The 13,041-nt window shown below is 41.5% G+C and overlaps 1 protein-coding gene, 1 non-coding gene and 1 pseudogene across 3 annotated transcripts in view; 1 reads left to right on the forward strand and 2 right to left on the reverse strand.

Moving 5' to 3' along the window:
- LOC139444350 (uncharacterized) overlaps positions 1 to 13,041 on the forward strand; it is a 254,046-nt pseudogene that overhangs the window by 234,708 nt on the left and 6,297 nt on the right.
- The window catches only part of LOC139444348 (uncharacterized), a 173,638-nt gene that overhangs the window by 54,214 nt on the left and 106,383 nt on the right, over positions 1 to 13,041 (reverse strand). The window lies entirely within an intron of this gene.
- Positions 3,948 to 4,020, reverse strand: Trnak-cuu (transfer RNA lysine (anticodon CUU)). The gene has a single exon. It is a non-coding gene; the product is annotated as a tRNA-Lys (tRNA).

Raw genomic sequence — 13,041 nt, forward strand, 5'->3', positions numbered from 1 at the left:
ACTGACAATAATCCCCTCACGTATGTCCTAACTTCTGCTAAGTTGGATGCAACTGGGCATCGCTGGCTCGCAGAACTTGCTACTTATGACTTCTCTCTTGAGTATGTTCTGGGTGCAAGGAATGTTGATGCAGATGCTTTGTCCAGGTTGCCGCGTGAGTCCATGGACATTCAAAGTGTGTCTGCTCTCTGTAATGGGCAACTCATCTCATCATGTGCCGTGGAGACACTCTCCCTCAATCAGGAGGTGATGAATTGTATGTTGGCGGTCGATGGTATGGAACCTTCTGACGTTGTCGCTAGCCAACGGATGAGAACATATCAGCAAGCTGATTCCTCAATCTGTTCGATTTTGGACCTCATCCGTAATGATACGCGTCCAACCAAGGAGGCTCTTAAATCCATGGACCGGGACACTGCATCCATTCTCAGGCAGTGGGACTCACTCACTGTCAAAGATGGCCTTCTCCACAGGCAACAACTTTCAGATGGTGTAGTACCCTACTATCAATTGATTGTTCCTCAGTCTAAAAGAGATGAGGTCATTACCCATCTACATGACGGCATGGGACATCTTGGTAGGGACAGGACCGTGGCTCTTCTCCGGACACGGTTTTACTGGCCGGGAATGATCACGGATGTGGAAAAAAGGATTCGCTGCTGCCAGAGGTGTATACTTCGTAAAGCTCCTAACCAAACTGAGCGTGCACCATTAGTTAGCATCCAAACCACTCAACCTATGGAGTTGGTATGCATGGACTATCTCAGCTTGGAGCCCTCCTCTGGTGGTTATGAGAATATCCTGGTCATTACGGACCATTTCACCAAATATGCTGTTGCCATTCCCACTCGCAACCAAACGGCACGTACTACAGCCAAAGTACTGTTTCATCACTTCATTGTTCACTATGGCATTCCAGAGAAGTTGCACTCTGATCAAGGCCGGAACTTTGAGAGTGATATCATCAAACAGCTGTGCAGCATATTGGGTATTCTCAAAACGCGGACCACTCCGTATCATCCAATGGGTAATGGTCTATGTGAGCGGTTTAATCGGACGCTCTTAGGGATGCTCGGCACTCTGGAGGAGCAGCAAAAGGCAAAGTGGAAAGATCACCTTTCTCACTTAGTTCATGCCTATAACTGTTCCCTTCATGAGTCAACGGGGTTCACTCCCTACTTCCTCATGTTTGGCAGACAACCTAGGCTGCCTGTTGACGCTGCTTTTGGTACATCACTGGCCAATATTTCATCACCAGCTGCTGCTGATCTAGAGCGCAAATTACACACTGCATATGAGCTTGCAGCTGCAAACCTTGAAAGGGCTCGGGCTAAACAACGCAAAGCCTATAATCTTAAGGCACGCGGAGCCACAATCAAGGTTGGTGACGTTGTATTGGTGCGTAACGTCAACATACGTGGGAAGCAAAAACTGGCTAACCAGTGGGAAGAGGAGTATTACGTGGTTGATTCTCAACCTCATGCCGACATTCCTGTGTTTAAAGTTCATAAGGAAGGAACCAGAGAATGTCGTGTACTCCACCGTAATCTACTCCTTCCCATTGGTACGAATGGTCAGCCCATACCTAGGCCACGGCGCACACCATCGACATCGACGACAACGACTACTACTACTTCAACACCATCTTCTGGCGAGCTTAAGGACACAAGTACTGACACAACACTTGAGATCTCAACAACCAACATGGATATTGAGAGTTCTCCTTCTCCAGTGTCGGTATCATCCCCAGTGTCAGCACTGCCACCAATTAGCCCGCCATATGCAAGTGTGTCACCAGTAGTTTCACCATCCACACCAGCACCAACTGCACCAACCAGTTCTATCCCTGGCTCAGGACCGTCAACTCCACAGCCACCACCTCGGCGAGTTGGACGAACCCGAACAAAGCCAAAGTGGATGACAGATGGGCAGTTTGTTGTAAAACAAAGTGTCTGGGTGTGAGGATGTAATTATACATTGCCGCTATTTAATGGCGAGGTCGCCATTTCCCAAAGTGGGGGTGTATGTAGCCGGGTGGTGGTGCTAACTCTGAATGAGTTATAGCCACATAAGTACCACCCACTTATAACCCCCCTTAGATTCATTCTATACATATATACATACATGTTCATCTATTATCACCATCACTTCATTCTGTGTTCATTATATGTTCATTATATGTTGTCCTTGTCTAGAGTTGAATGTCAGCCAGCTAACACCAACCTGATACCCTTTTTGCAGCCTCTGTAATTTCTCCAGCTTCACCTGGACTTCCCCCTATCTATTTTTAGATATGTCCACCACTTTATGTCACTGAAGCATCTTGACTTCCTTTAATACCTGTCAGATGCTACCTTTCTTTTGATTGGCCCTTTGGTCCACTTCTTTAACTTCCTTTCTCACCTGCCCTCCTCATGCATTCTGCATGAACTCTTTATGGAGGGAGGACTCTTGTTTACAGCTTCCCTCCCACCATCTACTACCAAAGAATAAATATCATCATCATCTTCAAGAACTGCCTCATGTTTTGACTAGCAGCCCAGTGGCTGGACACATGACACCACGCCCGGCTACAATTACATTGTCATACTTGTACTTTAAACCTTCCTTCCATATATTATTTAAAAAAGTAAGTGATTCTTGGAAAAAAATTAAATTTCCAAAATTGTAAGACATATTAGTTTCTAGTAATAGTTGTGTGATAATAGTGAAGTATAACAGTAGATATTATGACCGCCAGCATTCTTAAAAGGATGACAGTGGTAAGATAGGAAATTTCAAAGTAGATCTGGGATTTGGGATCTGTAGCATGTAATACCACCACAATTTGTCAATCATTCATTCACTTGATGAGTCTCCCAACAGCAAATACTCTCTGTCTGCTCAGAAATCATATCCTAAGCAAGGAAGTGAAGTGAGGGATGAACTTACAATGTATCAGTATATTTGGGGTATACATACATAAGAGATGGAATTAAAGATTTGCCATTCAAAACCTGAGACATGTGCTTTACAAATGGCTTTAGAATAGGAAGCAATCAAGAGATATGTGAAGGGTTCCTATCAACATGGGAAACAAGTTGCTGCAGCAATAAGTGGGGGAAATTCTGATATTGATGAGCTTAGAAGTATGTTGAAACAAATGTCTACAATGTGAGCAGATAGAAGTGAAGATTATCAGCCAAGCCAGATCAATGCAGTGAAAAGAGCTAAATCAAATAATGACTGTTGAAATTGTCACAAAGATGGACATAGGAGGTGGGAGTGCCCGGAAAGAAAATTGCCACAATGCCTAAGTGTGGGAGATATCGATATAAGCATTATACATGTGCTTTGATGCACCAAATATGTCAAATTTAAACTAGATGGTGCTGAGGTAAAGGGTCATACATCAGTTGAAAGAATGAGTGAAAAGGGCCCGATATTTTATGTGGTTAATGACCGCGGTGAATGTAATGGTAAAGCTGGTCCAAGTTATTATGCTTCCATAAATGTGCTAGGGACAGAGACGGAGGGGCTAATAGATACTGGATCAGCATTTGCATTTTTGCATTATGATAATTGGAAGAAAATATGATCAGATCAAACATGTGTATTGGATAAATTTCATGACATTGTTGTGTCTGCTAATGGTAAATCTCTGGACAACCTTTGGTACTATTCAAGTATGTATCAAACTTTGCAATTTGAGATTGTACATAGACTACTTATATGCAAGGACTTAGCTCAAGATTGTTTGATAGGTACAGATCTATCACAATTAAAAGTCTGTATTGATTTAGACAATTTGGAATTAAGAATGTAGTAATGATGACATCCTTAACTTGTTAGCTTGCTGACGGGGTTAACCTCTTTGGTCAGGTGGACAAGGCGTCCGACCTTGGATCAGAAGGTCCATGGTTCGAATTCCATCATGAGACTTGGAAATTTTATGGCCGCTACATTGGCGCCCAACATGGGGCTCGAACCCACGACCCCGAGATTAAGAGTCTCGTGCTCTATCTACTGAGCTAGCCAGGCCTTATTGGCTTGATTCTGGGCTGTATTTGAGGGCCTACGAGATTTATACTCCAGGGTGTTAACCCTATCCCCTACAGACCTCAGGTTCTTATCAATCTCCTTAAGGTGGGATAGCACAGCATCCAGTTGTTTTTTGCCTGTTGTATTGGCAGTCAGTTGGCATGATTGTGCATCCCCAGGGGTGGCTAACTCCTCCTCAACCCTACGGACAGCAAGCAGCAGCTTGTTATAGTCCATACCTGAATCAAAGTGATGGCGCGTCGCTTGCTTCAGGTCATCACGAGTGAGACCCATCCAAAACCTGCTTCTATCATGGAGATCAAATCCCGGAGATGGCAACTCCACGCAGCGACAGTATCACTCTTTTCCTGGCGGGCAGTGTAAAAACGCTCCATCTCACCAGGCATCACATTGCCAAACACTAAGTCCAACTGCTCAATGGCAGTGTCAAGGGTAACAGTTTCTGAAAGCCGACTAAGTAGGTCAGCGGACCTCCGCATGGCATTTAGAATTGAAGTGTCCGAGAATGCATTCTCCCTACAACACCCAACAATCTCTAAATGCCATTGCTTTATACTTGACTTCACCCTTGGTCCCATCCCCAGAAAATGATGACAACCGTGGACTGGGAGAATTGATGATTGGCATATAAGTAGACTGAAAGGGTGTGACAAGTCTTGGAGGAGCACCTACACTATGGCTATAAAAGGTAGTTGGATTATACCCTGGATATGGTGTGGGAATAGTGCGGTGATAGGTAACTATTCAGGTAAGGTGTAGAAGTTGCCCTTGGCTGAACAAAGTTGTAAATTGACCCATGAGGCCTAGGCAAAGAAGCTGGTAGGTCTATCATAGGGCTAAGGTTCACTGTCGGAGAAATCTGAAGCAGATTCTCAGAACCTATGGACATAGGTGACCTTGATGGTGGCGTATGACTAAGCAGATGAGGTACCGGCCTATGGGAGTGAGCCGGTAATGCCACCCTAGGACTGGTATATATTGTAGGTTGAATAGTATAAGTATTGGACAACCCAAGACCAAGTGCAGTAGCACCAGTAACACAATATGTCGTATTGGGATGCTGCAGCTGATTTGCAATATCATCTGCTAGTCTATTTAGCACACCAGTGCGGACCGAAAGGATGCAGATGCTGAAGGCAGCTAAGTACCACATCTACCTCTGGGTCCACACTTACATTAGATTCAGCCATGGTGATACAAACTAAAATGCAAGTATGTTTCAAATGAGAGGAATATGAACTATATGACAACCATCAAAACCGAAGTACCTCCTAAAAGGTGACAAGAGTCTCACAAGTTAAGATCAAACAAACATCTGAACATCAACAAACTATGAAAATGGATGCATCTGAAGTTCAGCCTCTAATGCACCACAAGGTACAAGAACAATGAACTGCAGCTAGCCAAAACAGAATTAAGGGAACTAGAAGTCCTTACTAAGCTAAATTGGAAGAGCAGAAACCGAATACCAAAATGTCTGTTAACGGAACAAAAAGGGAAAAATACAACTTTAGTTTGCTATGGTAAGTAATACGATAAAGGTAAGTGGCTATACAGGTGTAAGCACAACTGACCACTTGTTATAACAAGAAATATGTACGTGACTAAGCTACCACTATCTGGTTACCTGTAAAGCAGATGTGTAAGTCAAATATGACAACGATCACAACAATCTTACCAAAATGCTGTGAGCGGGGATATATAGAGGAAGAACTAAGTATGAAGCAATATACTAAGTTGCTGACTAGAAGTAATCAACAACACGGGTGTAATGAATTTGTTTTGATTGAATGATGAACTAAGATGATGAAATGATCTGAATGAAGTGAATGAATAGGACGGCACCAGGACAAGACATGATATGGCAAATGTTAGTGGAGCAGATGAGGAACTTCCCAGCAGTGAAAATATTTCGGACAGGAAAGAAGAGTGAGAAATTTAAAGCAAGAAAGAGGAAATATCTAGTTTAGGGTACTTACTTTGCCAAAAGGTATCAAAGTGAATTTACAAATTAAATGGCTTAGCTTATAATAGTAAACTGCAAATTTATGTAATAAAATTCATTAAATGAGGATGAAATTTATAAAATATCACAAGTAGCTGATCACAGTTAAAGCTGAGTATAAATAGAATTTATCAAATTCTGTAGTGATATAGGATGATGTAAATAAGAATTTAATTTAGTGAGTATGCAGCAATGGTAACTCGGAATGGTAACAAGTGGATTGTTGTTATACAGCTGCACAACTTTACAGTTGTCAAAATGCTTCCTGAGTAAGTAAAAAGATGTTTATCACAAGTGTGACAAAATATGAACTTCAAAATGTTCAAATAGAGATGTTGAACATATCAATCATACATGTATATACAATTAAACATCAAACAAAAAGACATTCTGAGAAAGATATGGCTCAGAATGTTAACAAAGTTCACTCAATGGTCACTGTTCACTCGTCAAATGTTCATTTGTGAACAAAACGTCAAATACATGTATATCACGGTTAAAACATGAAGCAGTCACACTTCATGTGCTGCTGTTAAGGAGGAAGGATATTTTCTTTTTTTCAGATATTTCTTCAACGGCAGCCATCCCCATTGTAATAAACACATTATCATCATCTGCCTGTGTCTGTGTTTCCCAACGTCCCAAGCCGGATCATACACACCATCCCGGCTACAAATTGACAGGGGAGTATGTAGCAGGGCATGGAGTCATCCCACAGATAACATCCTTAACTTGTCAGCTTGCTGACAGGGTTAACCTCTTTGGTCATGTGGACAAGGCGTCCGACCTCGGATCAGAAGGTCTGTGGTTCGAATCCCATCACGGGACTTTTTTATGTCCGCTCCATTGGCGGCCAACTTGGGGCTGAGCACGTTCATATTAAATTTGAGCAAAAAAAGCCTCAGTACCCTACTATGCGGCCCGGGACGTGCCTTCTGTTGATGGGGAAGTATGTAGCAGGGCGTGGAGTCATCCCACAGATGACATCCTTAACTTGTCAGCTTGCTGACACGGTTAATCTCTTTGGTCATGTGGACAAGGCGTCCGACCTCAGATCAGATGGTCCGTGGTTCGAATCCCATCATGGGACTTGGAAATGTTATGGCCGCTACAAGAACAAAAAGAGGGGAAAGGTTAGCATTAAGACAAAATCTATAAAGAGGACTGTGTGTAGGGTGTCTTTAGCTGAGACTGTTGACCACCTGAATGATTATTGCAGGCAAAGTGAAATCTACTTTATGTGGAACAGTAGCTCCCAAGGGCACAGGCATTTTTTAACTTGAAACTTTCAGGCAAAAATTGTATTCTTGTTGCACATAGTTTAGTGTCGTTAAACAGTAATAATATTCCAGTGCGTTTGGTAAATACCTCTGAAGACCCCCAAACAGTGCATATGAATTCTACTGTGGGAACATCAGAAAACAATGACTTTTCAGCGACATCTGAAGTCAATATATTGAACATGTTGAATTGAGATCACTATCATATGTCACATGCTGTAATGTAAACACACAGGATGCTCAGACCTTGATTGACTGCTTGAAAGAAATTTTGAAGAGATGCCACGATGGTCAAGGTGAAGAGCATAGAAAATTAATTCTTCTTCTTGTTAAGTTCAGAGATGTGTTTGCTTTGGACCCTGATGAGTTGGGTAAAACAGATAGAATTACTCATAAAATACACACTGGAAATGCTCCAATACAAGATACATTTGACTGCTTAGACGGCAGTCTGTTCTACTCAACCTTGGATTTAATTTTAGGATATTGGCAAGTCGCAATGGATGAACAAGATAAAGAGATAACAGCATTTCAAACATCTTATGGCTTGTACCATTTCAATGTTACGGTATGCCTTTTCGGAGTGACTGGAGCACCAGTTACGTTTCAAAGACTAATGCAGGCTGTGTTAGCAGGACTTCATTGGGAAGTTTGCATTATCAACCTTGATGATGTGATAGTTTTCAGTAAAAGCATTGATGAACACATGACATGACTTAATAGCTGTATTCACAGGCATTTTGTGAATTATTTTGCAGAAATTGCAGCTCCACCGCACAAGCTCACACAGAAAGCAGCAAAATTCAAATGGAACTGTAGCATAAAATCCGCATTTAGGACATTGAAACATCAACTTGTTAACGCTCCAGTGTTACCATATCCATGATTTGATCAGTCAATGATTCTTGATATTTATGTGACAGATGTTGGACTCGGTACAGCACTGCCTCAAGTGCATAATGGGAAAGAAAAGGTAATAGCCTATATCTCCAAGTCAGAGAAGAATTACTGTGTCACGTGGTGAGAACTATTAGTTGTTGTTGAATCAGTGCGTCACTTCATGCAATATCTATATGGGAATCATTTCGTTGTGAGTTAAAGTGGTTGAAGAATTTCAAAGATCCAAAGGGACACCTAGCAAGGTGGCTAACAATGCTGTTGGAATACTATTTCGACATCAAACATCGTCAGGATAAGAAACATTCTAATGCAGATGGACTGTCACGAGTCCCATGCAAACAATGTGGCCTTAAAGAAGAGGAAGAAGTTAAGCTCAAGGAGTACAACCTTGAAGTCATAAACTCTGTGACAGCTGCTACAGTCAATGAGAAACCAGGACCAAGCATTGTTACTTCGCCATATGGTGAATGGTTTGACAGACTATTGAAGATTTGCATGACATGCAGATGATGGATGAGATGTGTCGACAAGTTATCTCATGGCTGGAGGAGAGATATCCATCTTATGCAGAGCTGAAGAAAGCCTCATTACATGTTAAACATCTGTGGAAACATTGAAATCACCTTGAGATTCAGAATTTAAGTGCTGTATTTTTACTCAGACAAGAAAGATGAAAGAAAGTTGATTGAGGTCTCGTACAAAAGATTTTGCAAAATATACACAGTGCTAAAACTGGTGATTACTAGGGACCTGCAAAGACACTAGAAAAGATCAAGCAAAGGTATTACTGGCCACAGATGGACAGTGAGGTGGACAATTTTTGCAGGAAGTGTATTCTTTGTCAAACATGGAAAAATCCATCGAAGAATGCACCATTGGGACTGCAAAGGCTCCACTTGATATAGTGGCCATGGATATAATGGGACCATTATCTACAACAGCATGAAGAAAAACAGTACATTCTTGTAGTGTCCGATATTTTTACTCTCTACTCCAAAACATTTGCGATTCCTGATTAAAAAGAATTTGTCAATATGGAATGCATAAATCAGTCCATACTGATCAAGGAAGAGACTTGAATCGAAATTTTTCACCTGTTTGTGCAGAAACAACAAAAACATGATGTATGTAAAAATAGATTTATTTACAATATTTTAGAGAATTTAGGGGGCTACTTCGGTTGCAGGAGGGTCGTAAACCCATGATTAGTATAAGGGTCGCAAACCATGGGTATGGTAGATATGAAAAGTAACCTGTAGGTCGTGGACATGCAGTTAAAGAGGCGAGGACCTCAAGTGGTGACTTGACTGTACAACACTTTGCAGACAAAACCAAGGGAAGATTACAGGTTGCCTTTGAGAAGATGAGAAGGAATCTGGAAATTGCTCATGACAAACAAAAGATGACAAATCAGTTCATGGTGACCCTTACAAGGTAGCGGTCAAGGTATAAGGTCTCATTGCATCGACCAAGTCGTAAGAAGGGTCTCAGCAACAAGTTACGTCAACCATGGAATGGACAATCTATTGTAAAGAAAAACATTTCTGAATGTGTCTACAGGATTCATAAAGTGAATTCTAACAACAATAAAGTTGTTCACTTCAATAGACAAATGGCGCCTAGTTGAGGAGGTGATGAAGACTTCTTATGAAAAGAAAACAGACGAGGCACAGGCACCAACTAACATTAGAATTTTGTTTGAACAAAGAAGTTCAACTGGAAAGCCTGAAAAATCAGAACAGACTAAACCAATTACAGTTTAGTTCAGTTCAGATGGGTTTCATCCTGGAGGTTATATTTTATAGCCAGATGGTGATGACACTAAGGCAATGTGTGCTTATCCCTCCGCAAGAGATGAGAAAGTTGTCCAAGTACCTTCCTTAAAACATGTGAGGAGAAAACCAGCATGGACAAAAAAAAATATTGATTGAGCTATTCTTGTGTTAATGGAAATAGATAAATGTGACGTGTTCATCATAGTGAAGAATGGAACTGTGTTGTAATAGAATATGTGTAAATATTTTTATAGTTTGCGATCAGCAAAATTTTGAAATTGTAAAAAAAAATTATGTTATTGTTAAATATGTGGACATATTTTTTATAGGAGGGTAGTGTAATGTTATGTTAATGTATTATCCCCGTATTCAGGGCGCTCTCAAAATTAGAAATAGGGAGCTCTTATTAGAATATTATTTTGGTGAAAAAAACAGAGTTGAAAGATAAATTTTGTGGTTTATGCTGACAACCTGAAATGTTTATATACGACATATATTTTTCCAGAATTTCATTGGCCATAATTAAGGGTGCATATATCAAAGGAATGCGTATTATACACAAATAAATAAGTCTTGTGTACATTGATTAATTGGAAGGGGTGCTAATTGGGATTGTTTACCAGCTGTCATGGGTAGTTGACTGTTTGATATGATGGATTGTCAACCACAGATTGTTTGGCATTGGTGTGGGAGGACTGGTTGTGTGCCTTGTATGTTGATAATCTTAGGTGCCTCCGGTTCCTTCTGTACTTCTTGCCGTTACATTCAACGAAGTAGGAACGTGGTGAATTGTGATGACTCACAACTGTAGCAGGCATCCATGTTTTCATACCTGGGAATGGAGACATTCTGACTGGATCACCTGGTAGTAAAACTGGTAAGTTGTCAGATGAGTTTGGCTTGTATGATTGACACTGTCTCTTTTTGTCATCACTGAGACAGCATCTAACTTCAGCGTGGTCAATGGTGACAGGCTTAAGTTGCTCTCTAGCTATGGGTCACTTGTTCCATGGTCTCCTTCCTATTCATAGACAAGTGCGCTGGTGAGAATCCACAGCTTTCTAAGGGATTTGAGTGGTAGTCAAGTAGTGTGAGGTGACGATCACTATACTTTGACCATAGTCTTTTCACTGTTTGCACTGCTCGTTCTGCCTCCCCATTTGATTGCTGAAAGTTTGGCAAAGATGTTACATGTTTGATACCGTAACTTGAGGTGAACTTGGCAAACTCTTGTGCTGAGTATTGAGGACCATTGTAGTTCTAGTAGTAATTGGAGTTGGTTTCCTCGGCTCCTTAAGCTGTCTGTTCTGGAAACTATTACCTGTGGCATTTCGAGTCGAGTGTCTGGCCCCCCTTTCAGGATTATGGAATATAGTTCATTGAGCTCCTCTGCTGTTTTCTGTTGAAATTCTGCATAGCGTACAGGACTCACTGCAATAAAGTCTACCATGTTGACCATGATGGGTTCAATATCTGGTTCAATAACTGGCAAATTGGCATGGCTCAGGGTGTCACCAACAGGAATCTCTTTTCCAGCCTTGTAGAGTACTGTGAGGACACAGGGCTGTAGTTTCAGCATCATGCTCTGTAGGTGCATAGGAGCTGATAACAATGGCTTGGAAAATATTGACTGCAGTGGTTTGTGGTCACTTTCAACTTTAACAGGCTTACCGAAGATATAGTAGTGAAACTTCTTGCAGCAGTGGACGATAGCAAGTGTTTCCTTTTCTGATTTGCGCATAACGCTTCTCAGTCTCCGACAGTGCATGTGATGTGTATGCAACGGGCCTTCCTTCTTGTATGAGAACTCCGCCTAAAGCATAGCTACTGGCGTCACATTGGATTGTGATGTTCTTTGATACATCAAACCTTGCAAGTGACTTGGAACACAGTTCCTTGAGTGTCTGGAAGCTTTCTTCTTGTGGCTTGGCCCAGAAGAAGTCAGTGTTCTTCTTGACTATGTCTTGGAGTGGCGAGTCGATGTCGCTCAAGTTTGGGATGAACTTAGTAAGATACTGGATCATACCTAGAAAGCGTCTGACATCTTCCTTGGTTGTAGGTGTAGGCATTTCTGTTAAAGCTTTCACCTTCTCAGTGTCCTCCTTCAGACCACTCTCTTTGATGATGTGACCTGAATACCGGACTTCTGGCTTTCTAACTTGACATTTGTCAAAGTTGAGACGGAGATTATACTCTGTTGCCTTTTGAACTACTTTCTTGAGGATGATGTCATAGTGAGCTCTGTTCTCTCCACCGATGAGGATATCATCCATTATTGCTCTAGCTCCCTCTATGTCTTCCAGCATGTTATCCATGATCCTTTGGAAGATCTCTGGACCGGATTTGATTCCGAAAGGGGGACGTAGCCATCGAAAGCGTCCAACAGGAGTATTAAATGTGGTAAGCAAACTTGACTCATAGTCCAGTTTAATCTGCAGGAATCCCGACTTGGTTTCCAGCACTGAGAACACCTTAGAACAAGGGAAAGAGGTGATCACTCCTTCTACAATGGATATGGGATAATGCTCTCTTCGAATTGCATTATTTAGATCTTTTGGATCCAAGCATATCCTGACCTTGTTGTTCTTGACGACAACAACCATAGAACTGACCCAATCCATTGGAACGGTCACTTTTACAATTTGTCCTGCTTCCTCCATCTCCTTCAACTTTGATGCAATCTGTTGTGTTAATGCTTTAGGCTGGCACCTTGGTCCATGAACGACAGGTTGGATTTTCGGATCACTCTTCAAACTGTATGTACCTGGAGGTGTTCCGGTCAATCATTTGAGTTGTGGAAACTGATCAATTCCAGTGACAGCAAGAATACGTTCTATCTGTCCAAGCTGTTGGCTCGATTTTCCCGAGAGTAGAACATCTCAATCTGTGTTCACTACTGTGTATTGAATCTGCAAACATTTACCTTTATACCTGGTGGGTAGTGTAACACAACCTTTCACATGAAGGGCTTGACCTGTGTATGAAGTGAATGTTCTGTTGGAAGGCTTGAGAGGAAGTTTACATTTCAGCTTTATGTATG

This window comes from Haliotis cracherodii, unplaced genomic scaffold, assembly GCF_022045235.1.
Source record: "Haliotis cracherodii isolate W230 unplaced genomic scaffold, xgHalCrac1.p SCAF_5, whole genome shotgun sequence".
NCBI classification, from domain to species: Eukaryota; Metazoa; Mollusca; class Gastropoda; order Lepetellida; family Haliotidae; genus Haliotis; species Haliotis cracherodii.